At 52.7% G+C, this 10,304-nt stretch overlaps 1 long non-coding RNA gene across 1 annotated transcript; it reads right to left on the reverse strand.

The window, feature by feature from the left end:
* Nucleotides 1-8,097: 8,097 nt before the first annotated feature.
* LOC141370386 (uncharacterized) lies at nucleotides 8,098-9,258 on the reverse strand. The gene is made up of 2 exons (XR_012374380.1): nucleotides 9,170-9,258; nucleotides 8,098-8,430 (listed from the first exon to the last, which is right to left on the reverse strand). It is a non-coding gene; the product is annotated as an uncharacterized lncRNA (long non-coding RNA).
* Between the last annotated feature and the right edge of the window lie 1,046 nt (nucleotides 9,259-10,304).

Raw genomic sequence — 10,304 nt, forward strand, 5'->3', positions numbered from 1 at the left:
GTCACTTTCAAAGTCAGTAGAATCTCCTCGGGAGGAAATGTGAGTGGAAGAGCATTTTAGGCAAAGGGAACAGCATGTGTAAAGCAATGGCTTGTGCCACGGCTTCGTATGACGAAGGCATTAGGAGAAGCCCTGCATCTCTGGGTCTGAGACATGAAACAGGGTTGGGAGCAGCAGGAAATGTGATTGGAGAGGTAGGCAGGGGTCGGCCCACGAAGGGCCTTGCTGGCCAAAATAAGTTAAACATTTATTCTGTTACGTATGGAAAACTTATAATTGAAGAACTGTTTTCCCTGATTTGGACAGGGGATGTGGTTGACCCAAAGACAACTAATCCCACCCTGGCTCAATTCATGGCCTGGCCTGGGCACAAAGATTCGCTGGACCAGCCAGAGGCTCTTCCTTGGTGGATTAGTCAGGACAGGCTAGGCTATGGTGTACTAACAAGCATCCCCAGGTTCCAGTAGCTTAACACAACCAAGATCTAGCTGTTGCTCATGCAAATTCCTCACTGGGTCTGGGGAACCCTCCAGAGCTGCTGCCACCACACGGCGGTGAGCATTCCAGGCCATTTCCACCACAGCACCTGCATACCAGCTTCCGTGCTTCCGTGGGGATCAGGGAAGGCGGTGTGCAGTACCGTACATCAGCTCTTAGCTACTTCAACCTGGAAGTGACCCATGCCGCTTCTGCTCCCATTTCATCAGCCCAGATAAGCCACACGGCCTCGCCTAACCTCAGTGGGGCGGGGAGTTCCTGGGTGCCCACAGGCGCACAAACCCAAAATACCGTTGAGCACGGTTTTGGAACTACAGAGAGCAAGAGCTAGTTCTCTGTGAGAAGGAAGCTGAGAAAGAGATGGAGAAGGGCAGGAGGCCCAGACCCCATGGTGGCCGTGAACCAGAGATGGTCACAGTGGTTGGCTGCTGGGAAAGCAGATCTTTCTGTTCCTGGCTTCTGCCTTGGTGTGGCGTCCAGTCACCCTTTTGAAGCGCTCCTCCCAATTCAACACCTCAGGGATTGTGAGATTTCACAGAAGCCTCGTGATCTTGGGGAGCGGGAAGGACGTGCTGACAGTGTGGAGGAAGGGGAAGGGGGTCCCAGCCAGAAGTCAGTCCTCCTCGACCCAGAATTGCAGCCAACCTTGCAAAAAATGGTTGGATTGTGCCAGTAGACCTGAGGAGTTGCCCCTTCAGGCTCCACGTCAAGATCTTCCAGGAGGTCTGGATTCATAAGTTAATCAGCTCTGGCTGGCAGAAAAGGAAGGCTTGGGTGGAGGATATAAGGGAAGAGGTACGTTTAGAAAGCCTGAAACCAAAGACCTAATTCCTGTCAGTCCACAGTGTGGGGGTAGGGCGTGTCTGGGGGGGTGCAAGGATGGGGAGCAGGGTGCTCTAACCGCCTTGGGTCCCGGGGAAGGCCCTGGCAGATGAGTGAAAGGCCAATACAGACCCTCTGAGGGGCACTTGGCCAGCAGGGCAAACCCCACAGCCCTTTGCTTTGCCTCACGTCCCCTTTCCTCAGAGGAGTGGAGGGAGTGGGGTCATAACCCCTGTCCCTCATTCCCTCAAACACCTCCCGACTGCTCCGGGATTTGGCTCCCAAGGCGTAGAGCTGATGTCACAAATCATGGAAGTGGCAGGTGAAGCGAGGTGACCTCTGAGGTCCCTCACAGCATGGATGGGAATGGCCAGGCCAAGAGCTGGGTCCTGCAGGAGGGCAGGGGAGGGGAAACGGCCCGGGGCGCCCAGCCCGCTGCTGCTCCCGAGGGATCGTGGGAAAGGCTCTGAGGAGCCTGGTGCTTTGGCCCAGGGGAGCGACAAGGTGGGGGGAGGGGAAGCGGACATCAGGGAAAGGAGATGGACGGGAAGAGAGAGGGGAAAGCAGCAAAGGTTAAGGAGGAGGAAGGAGAGAAGGCAAAAGAAGGGGATCAAAAGGGGAAGAGAAGAAAGTAGCAAAGAGAAGGAAGAACAAGCGGGGTGGGGGGTGGGGAGGAGAAATAAGGGGGAAGTGACACCAAAGAAGAGGAGAAAGGAGAGAGCTGGGCCCTGGGAGCCAAACTCGGGGCACCCTGTCTGTGTGGAGGGGCGCCCCGGGCAGGCGGCCCTCCTGCCATAAAGGAGAGCACAGTAGGCCGCTAGGAAGATCTATCGGGCCCCGCAGTGCCATTGTCTTCAGAAGGAATTAAAAACAAATTGCTGAGGGCCAGCACATAATTTAAAGACTCACGGCAATTTTATGACTTGCTAATGTTCCTAATTACATGCCCGTGAAAGGCTTAATTAATTGGGGGATGTAGCAAAAAGTGGGGCCTGTGTTTGTTATCATGGTTCCACTGCATTGATTTTAGTGCCTATGGAGAATTTAGGGCCTCTTTATTTGCACAAAGAAAATGCAAGTCTCTCGAAAAAATGCACATTAAGATCAACCCCTCGCTGCTATCTAATATACTTTCCTCTACTTAACCAAAGCGCTTGTAATCATATTTTGTAAATGTTGGTGCCGTTAATTGCATCGTGAGGGAAAATAGGTTCCGCTTGGCTGGTTGTGGAGAATTTTATAAAGTTTGCTCCCCGCACCCCATTCTGGGGGACTCTTCCCAGGGAACTTATAGAGAAGTTGGGATGCCCAGCGTGGGAAGTTGGAGAGGCTGCCCTGGGTTTCCCTGCTCCTGGCCAGAGCTTGGCTGTCATTCTCTCTCACTGCCAGAGCCGTGTAGGTGAACAGAGGGCAGGTGGGCTCAGGCAGGCCTGGGAGTGAGGGCAGTGGGCCCGGAGGAAGGCCACACATGGACATTCCTCTCAGAAGCCCTGGAACACAGCACCTAGTACCAGGGTGGTCTCAGCTACACTTTACCTGTGAGGCCTTTAGACAAGGCACTTGGTTTCACTGAGCCTCAGGTTCTTCATCTGTGAAATGGGGGTAATGATTCCTGCCCTGCTGACATCAACAAGGGAATGGACATGAAGGAGGCCCAGATCTAAGGCTCACGGCCAGTGTCATTAGCCTTTGTCTCCTCTCTTCCTTCCTCAGGGCCCACAGGGACGTTCTCCCTCCAACTGGTGGCTCCCAGTGAGAGAGGAACAACCACCCTACGCTCTGCCATTTACAGAGAAGTGCAAGAAGTCTCAGCTGGAGATGCGGCGGGTCCTGGGAGAGAGAGCGAAGGAACCTTTCATGTCACCTCCTCTAAGAAACTACTCCTGACACTGTCCCTCCCTGAGGACAGGCTCTCACCCTTCCTCTGTGTCCCAGAGGCTCTTGCTGGCCCAGAACCTTCCCCCACGGGCAACCATTGTCTACTCACTGCAAACTCCTTCAGGGCAGAGGCCGACCTCTCAGCTCTCCAACCACAGGTGTGACCTAGTCCCTGGCCCACTAAATAGCATTTTACTGAATCAATGAATCAATAGATTAAGTCATTAATTTGGGCAATGGGGCTTGGTCAGACTTGGCTATCCACGCTCAGCAACCTCTTTCTGCTTCTTTGGCTGAGTTCACTGCTCAACAGTCCCCATCAAACCCTGCCCACCTCATGTCACACACTTAATCCCCATATACTCCTCTGGGACCCCTCCTTGGCTGATGATTAGAGTTGGAATCTTAGTCTCTAACATGGACCCTGTCACCATCATTTCCCTACATGGTGACCAAAGTGATCCTTTAAAAGTGCAAATCCGAGCCTGTCAAGCTCCTGTTTAAAGTCTGAAGACTTCCATCTGCTCCTGAATAGAAGCCAAACTCCTCCCCATGGCCCGCCGAGCATGCCCAGCCCCACGATCCTGTATCATGCTCCCTCAAGTGCATCCCAGCAGTACACTGGTCCTTTGTAGCTCAACAGGCCAAGTTCAGTCCTGTCTTGGGGCCTTTGCATTTGCTTTTTCCTCTGCCTGGGATGCTCTTCTCCATCATTGCATGGCTGGCTCCTTCTCCTCATTCGAGTCTTATCTGAGGAAAAGTCTTTTCCTCAAACACTCCACCAATCCAGTGTCACCTTCTTTAGTCATACTTAATTCCCTCCTATATCTCTTTAAACATGTTAAATGTACACATATTTTTGGTTCTCTGTTTGATAACTCCATGAGATGAAATTTACAGGGACCTGAATCTGGTGCTCATGGTTTTGGCAGACTCTCACTCATGGTTGCTTATTTCCTTGTGGGATGCATAGTTTTGGAATGTGGCCTCATGTTTGAAGAGTTTTAAAAATTTTAAAAGATTTTATTTATGGGGCGCCTGGGTGGCTCAGTAGTTAAGCGTCTGCCTTTGGCTCAGGTTGTGATCCCAGGGCTCTGGGATCGAGCCCCACATTGGGCTCCCTGCTCCGCAGGAAGCCTGCTTCTCCCTCTCCCACTCCTTCTGCTTGTGTTCCCTCTCTCGCCGTGTCTCTGTCTGTCAAATAAATAAATAAATAAAATCCTTTAAAAAATATCTTATTTGAGAGAGAGAGAGAGAGAGAGAGAGAGCACGAGCAGGGGGAGGGGCAGAGGGAGAGGGAGAAGTAGACTCCCCGCTGAGCAGGGAGCTTGACATGGGACTTGATCCCAGAACCCTGAGATCATGACCTGAGCTGCAGGCAGATGCTTAACTGACTGAACCACCCAGAGGACCCCCGATTTATATTTTTTAAAGAAATGAAACATTATAGATACAATGGGAACCCCCTGGTCTATTCCTCCCAAGGCTCATTCTCCTCCCTCCCTTCCCAGAGGAATCCACCCGACTGAATTTAGGGCTTATTCTTTCCATGCAACTTCTAAGGACACATTATAAATACATAAGGACTGTATCCTATGGGTTTCCATGCTTCTAAACTTCATACAAATCGCACCCTGTGTGTAAACTTCTGCACCATGGGGGTTTTGTTCAGCATGTTTTGATTTTTATCCTCGTTGTTACATGTAGCTCTGCACCACACTCACTGAAGGATGGGTCTATGCCTCAATTTAGCCTTCACTTACTGATAGAGGCTGCAGTCAGCACCCTTGTACATACCTCCATGCGCACGTGTGCAAGGGTTTCTCAGGGGCACATAACCAGGAACGGAATTGCTCGTGATGGGTCTGTTTTCTGTTGCGGCGGCCTAAACCACCCCAAAACTTAGTGGCTTAAGACAACATCCTTTCTATTTGCTCACAATTCCATGGATTAGGAATTCACGTAGGGCACAGTGGTGACAGCTTATCTATTTCTACAAGGTCTGGGTCTCAGCCTGGGCAGCTTGAACATCTGGGACAGTTCAACGGGGGCCATATGTGTGGTGCTGTTAGATATGTTCCTCAGTTTTCTTCCACTTAGCCTCTCCCCGTGGACTTCCCCTCAGCATGGAGGTCTCAGGATTCCAAAGGACAAGCCATATTGCGCTTATTAAGCCGCTGCTTGCCTCACTCCTCCTAATAACCCATTGGCCAAAGCAAGTCACATGGCCAGGCTGAGTGCTCAATGTGGGAGTGGGTGGGTATGGGGAGGTAGGATTCACTGGGGTCTAATGATAGAACAGTCTACCACAGTAGGGCATAGCATCATCGATTTTATGAGATACTACCAAATAGCTGCCCAAAGGTAAGTATCAATTTATAACCTCCCAACTCTTGTACAGTCCCCTCCCAAAGGCATCTGGATTATTCTACATTCCACATCAATACATGAGTATTGCCAGACTTTTAACTTTTGCCAATCTAATGGATGTGAATGATGTTGCACTATTAGTTACATTGTCCTGATCACTAGCGGGGTTGAATATACTTTTTTCCCCAGGCTTTGAGATATATTTGATGCATAACATTATATAAGCAAAGCGTACAACATGTCAAGAGTTGATTATTTTTCCTGTTTGTCAATTATTTACCTGGATCTTCTCTTCTGTGAATTACCTGTTCCTATGTTTTGCCCATCTTTCTGCCAAGTTCTTTTTCTTTGTCATGCTAACTTGTAGTTGTTTGTATTTTCTGTTCCCTGTCCTTGCATGTTTAACCTGACCGTGTTGGGAACGTTTTCTCACTCTCACTTTTCTGGAATAGAAGGCTGTTACTGAGGACCCTGGGGCAGAACTCAGGTGGGGAGTTTGGGATGCTTAGAGTCTTTTAGCTGTGATTCTAAATGGCCTCAGCATCTGTCCCGCCCCCCAGGTGTCTTTGGCAGAGTTAGGGTGCAGATGGGGAGACCTGGGGCTAAGCCCACAACCATTTGGCTTCCCTCCTTGCTTCTCCTTTCCCTTCCCATCACTTCAGATGGACCCCGTCCTCTGGCACACAGGTCTACCATAGCCCCCTCAGAAAACTGGATAATGACAGCCTATAACAAGGTGAGAGAGACTGTAGCTCAGGGGACTGGGAAGTCTTTGTGTCCTGCTAAGCCTATATACAACCTGTGCACTAGACATTGACTGAATATGGACGTGGACACTGAATATTGATCCTGATATACTGACCCATACCCTGTGTTCCCTGCTCCTGTGTCTTTGCTTATGCGGCTCCCGCGGCCTCCGAGGTCTACCTCAGTGCCCCTTCATGAAACTCTCCCTCAAGTGGTCCTCCTACCCCCATACTGGATGAAATCTATCCCTCTTCTGACAGCCCACAGAATCACAGAATTTTCTTTGTACCATTTGTCGCCTTTTACAGACCCAAATTTGTGTTCTAGGTAGGGGAAGATTACTCAACAGACAGAATGAGTGGTTTAGGCTGCTCCTAAAACAACACCCGAATACAAAAGTTCAGCTTTGATGAACTTACTCAGAATTTCCCAAGCAAAAAATCTAGAAAGCAGTGGAAACTCTGAGTTGTCCAATTCAACAGCCAGTAGCCACACATAGCTATTTCGATGTGAATGTAGATCCATTTAAATTAAATTCAATTAAAAGTTCGTCTCCTCAGTCACACTAGCCAAATTTGAATGCTTAACAGTCACATGTGGCCACTGGCTGCTATGTTGGACAGCACAAATACAGAACATTTTCATCACTGCAGAAAGTTCTAGTGGGCAGGTGCTAATTTTCACTAGTTCTACGTTTTACAGTTTCATGTTGCTTCTATTTTGAAATACCTGTGCCAGGGGAGAAACAAAACCTCTCCATTATTTAGCCTTCCAAAGGTCTAAATATTGCCCTGGTCCCAACTTGGCCACTAATTCTCTGTGTGACCTTAAGAAAGTCCCCCTTTCTCTAAGCGTCAGCCTGCTCAGCTGTAAAATGAGGGAGCTGATGGGGAAGGCCCTTCCCTCTCGGACCCAGTCTGGTTCCACCTCAGGAAATAGATATTTGTGTCCTGGCAGGAAGAGCAGAAGTAGGGGTGAGGAGGGGAGACAGAGGAAGGAGGAGGAGAAGGAGATCATTAATGGCTCCCAGATTCTTGCCTTTGATCAGGTAGTCTGGAGTGAGATGAGGGGCCGGGAAGGGAGGGTGATGGGAGGAAGGAGGAAGCAGAGGGCCAGGTGAGTGGTCAGGTGAGAGAGGCAGCTGCTGAGTTGGAGTGGGGTGTGTGTGTGTGTGTGTGTGTGAGAGAGAGAGAGAGAGAGAGAGAGAGAGAGAGAGAGGGGGGGGGGAAAGGGAAGGGGGGGGGGGGGGTCCTTCCACCTGCCTCTCTCCATCAGAGAGAGAGCTGAGTCTCTGCCTAGGGGCTGGCCCCTCCTACCCCCCCATTATTCTAAGGGGGTGTTCAGTGGTGAGACTGGGTAGCCCCGCTCAGCCCCACCACCAGCTCTCCAGCCCCTGTGGCCATATAGCCAATACAAAGGCAAAGTGAGGGCTGATGTTCCTGGTGGGAGAAGGGAAGTTGGGTTCCCTGGCGGAGCCCTGGCTGCCTATCTGGGCCTGTGCAGGTGGCAGAAGAAGGCAAGGGGCCCGCTGAAATGAGCACACTTTGAAACAGGGAGGAGGCAGCCCTTTGTGAGCTATTGGCTTTGGGGGCTGAAGCATACAACGAACGGGGCTGGTGAGCGGGAACTGAATGTGACCTTCATCTTTGGGAGAGGGTGTAGGAGTTCCCAGTGGGGAGACAGTCCTGGATTTGGGCTCCGTGAATAAGTTTATTTAACTTCTCTAAGAAGTCTCTGTGAAATGGGACCCGGAACACAATAACTGTAAGGAAGAGAGGAGGCTCATCGTGTGTGTAGATACCCTGATAGGTGTTTAGGAGCATCTGGGGTCTGGAGTTCTCTGAAATCTGAGCTTGAACTCCTATGGGGCACCCCGTGCGTCCCACCCTGACGGGCACTCCCAACCCAGGGCTCAAACTGCACAGCGGGGAGAAAGCCAGGCCTCTTTGATCTCGAAGGTTGGACACGCAGCAGCATCTGGGGGGAGGGGGCTGGGCAGGGCGTTGGGGGCGAGGACATGGGAGGTGGCTGGGCCTGCTTGGCTCAGACCCAAGAGTCCAGGTTTCAAAGGCATGCTTCAAAGGCAAGGCTGTGTTCCTGTGGCTTCTTTTGTACCTGCTCAAGGAAGGCAAACAAGTCAGTGCCCCCTCCTGCCCCAGGATGGCAGCTCAGATCCCAGGAGATACTCCCTGCCCCCTTCACGCCCCAATACAGTCCGCTTGACCTCTCCATCCGCAGGATTCTGTCTCATCAAAGCAGTGATGAAGGAATTGATTAGGGTGGGCCCTGCCCTGGCTCACCTGTGGCCTGGCCACCCTGGGGGTTATGGTGACAAGCTGAGGGGATGGGGAGCGAGGAGGAAAGCAGGCCAGGAACTGCCGCTTTAATGGGAGGGGGGCAGCGCAGTGAAGTGGAGCGTGGGGAGAGGGTTGAGAACCAGGAAATTGGCTGGGAGTGCCAGAAGAAAGGTGCCTGCTGGGGCCTGCAGGTGGGGGAGGCTGAGAGGGGCCTCCCTTCCCCCCCTTCCCTCCTCCAGCCCCCATAGGAGGCCCCTTCCCTGTTACCAGACCTGAGAGGTCCCTCCCTTCCTCTCTCTTCCCTGGCTAGACCTCACCCTGGTCTGCACAGGAAGGGGGCCCTTGCTCAGCTCCCCCACCCCAGGGGCCAGTAGCCAGCATCCGGGTGACCCCATAGGTGCCCTGGCTGGGCTCCAGCAGGGGAGAGGGGTGAAGAGAAGGTGAGCATCCCAGCCCCTCCCACAAGGGAAGCAGAGCCACTCCAGTGGAACAGAGCTGGGGCGGGAAGTGGCTGGCAGATGGATGAGGTACTTATTCTTCTGTCAAGTTACCCACACCTTGGCCTGAAATCCTGGGGCCTCCACCATGGGCTTCAACCCTGCCCCTCGAAGGAAAGCCTCCCACGGCCTGGTCCCCTGCCTCCACCCCAGCCAGGAGAACTTTCAAAGGTTCTGGAACCTTGGACAACCAGGATTCTCTTGAATTGGTTTGCAGATCTTAGGTGACTAAGTGGACCGCCCCACGCCTCGCCCTGGGAACGGCCCAAGTGTCCATTCATTCATTTAGCCGGCAACATTGGATTGAACACCTCCGTGGGCCAGGCACCCTCAACACAATCTGTAATGTAGGCACAAGGATCCCCCTCTTACAGGTGAGGAAGCAGACAGAGGTTGGGCAGCTTGCCCGAGGTCACACAGCTGCGAGGTTAGCAGGCCTGCTAGTGCTTGGAGCCCACTGCGTGGCCTGGTATGTTCCAGTCGTGGCTCTGCTGTGGACCCGGAGCGAGCCCTTCTCTTGGGCCGCAGCTGGGCTACCGTTACTACCTCATTGGTAAAGTGAGGCCGATGCCCCAGCTCAGAGGTTCTTTTGACCCTGGCTGCACACCAGTCAGTATTTTAAAAATACTGATGCCTCCTCCCCCACCCCTCACCTAGCCCAAGACATTCTGCTTTAACTGGCTCAGGCTGGTCAGCTCCCTACGTGACCCAAGTGTGTGTCAGGGCTGGGAACCCCCGGGCACGAGGACAGCCAGTCCTCAGGGGCAAAGGGTGGAACTCAGCCTATTCCCCAGGCTCGGAGACCACTCGGGAGTGCTTACTTGGCTAAGAAACGCAGAGCAGCTGTCTCTTTAAGGAGCCGGTGCCCGGGGAGCCAGCAGAGGGCCCAGCGCTGTGGGCCAGGTGGCCTGGAGAATGCTGCGAGGGGCAGGTGTCTCAGCCGGAGCCTGGGAGGCCAACGTCCAAAGGCAGGCAGAGGCGAGGGGAACTGCTTCAGGCCAGCAGCAGCGGGGAGCCGAGGCCCCAGATCCCCCCTCTTCTGGAGAGAGGCAGCCCCTTGGTCTGACCCTCTGGGGCCAGCTCTGGGAGTACAGGACCAGCCATGGAAACAGTGGTGCCTTTGGGGAAGGTGAACCCGGTGGCCTTGGCCACCTGCCCCGGCATGCCTGAACACTGCGTTCTTACACTTGGTCCC

This window comes from Callorhinus ursinus, unplaced genomic scaffold (assembly GCF_003265705.2).
Source record: "Callorhinus ursinus isolate GAN/ISIS: 27379988/994484 unplaced genomic scaffold, GSC_fseal_2.0 scaffold34, whole genome shotgun sequence".
NCBI classification, from domain to species: domain Eukaryota; kingdom Metazoa; phylum Chordata; class Mammalia; order Carnivora; family Otariidae; genus Callorhinus; species Callorhinus ursinus.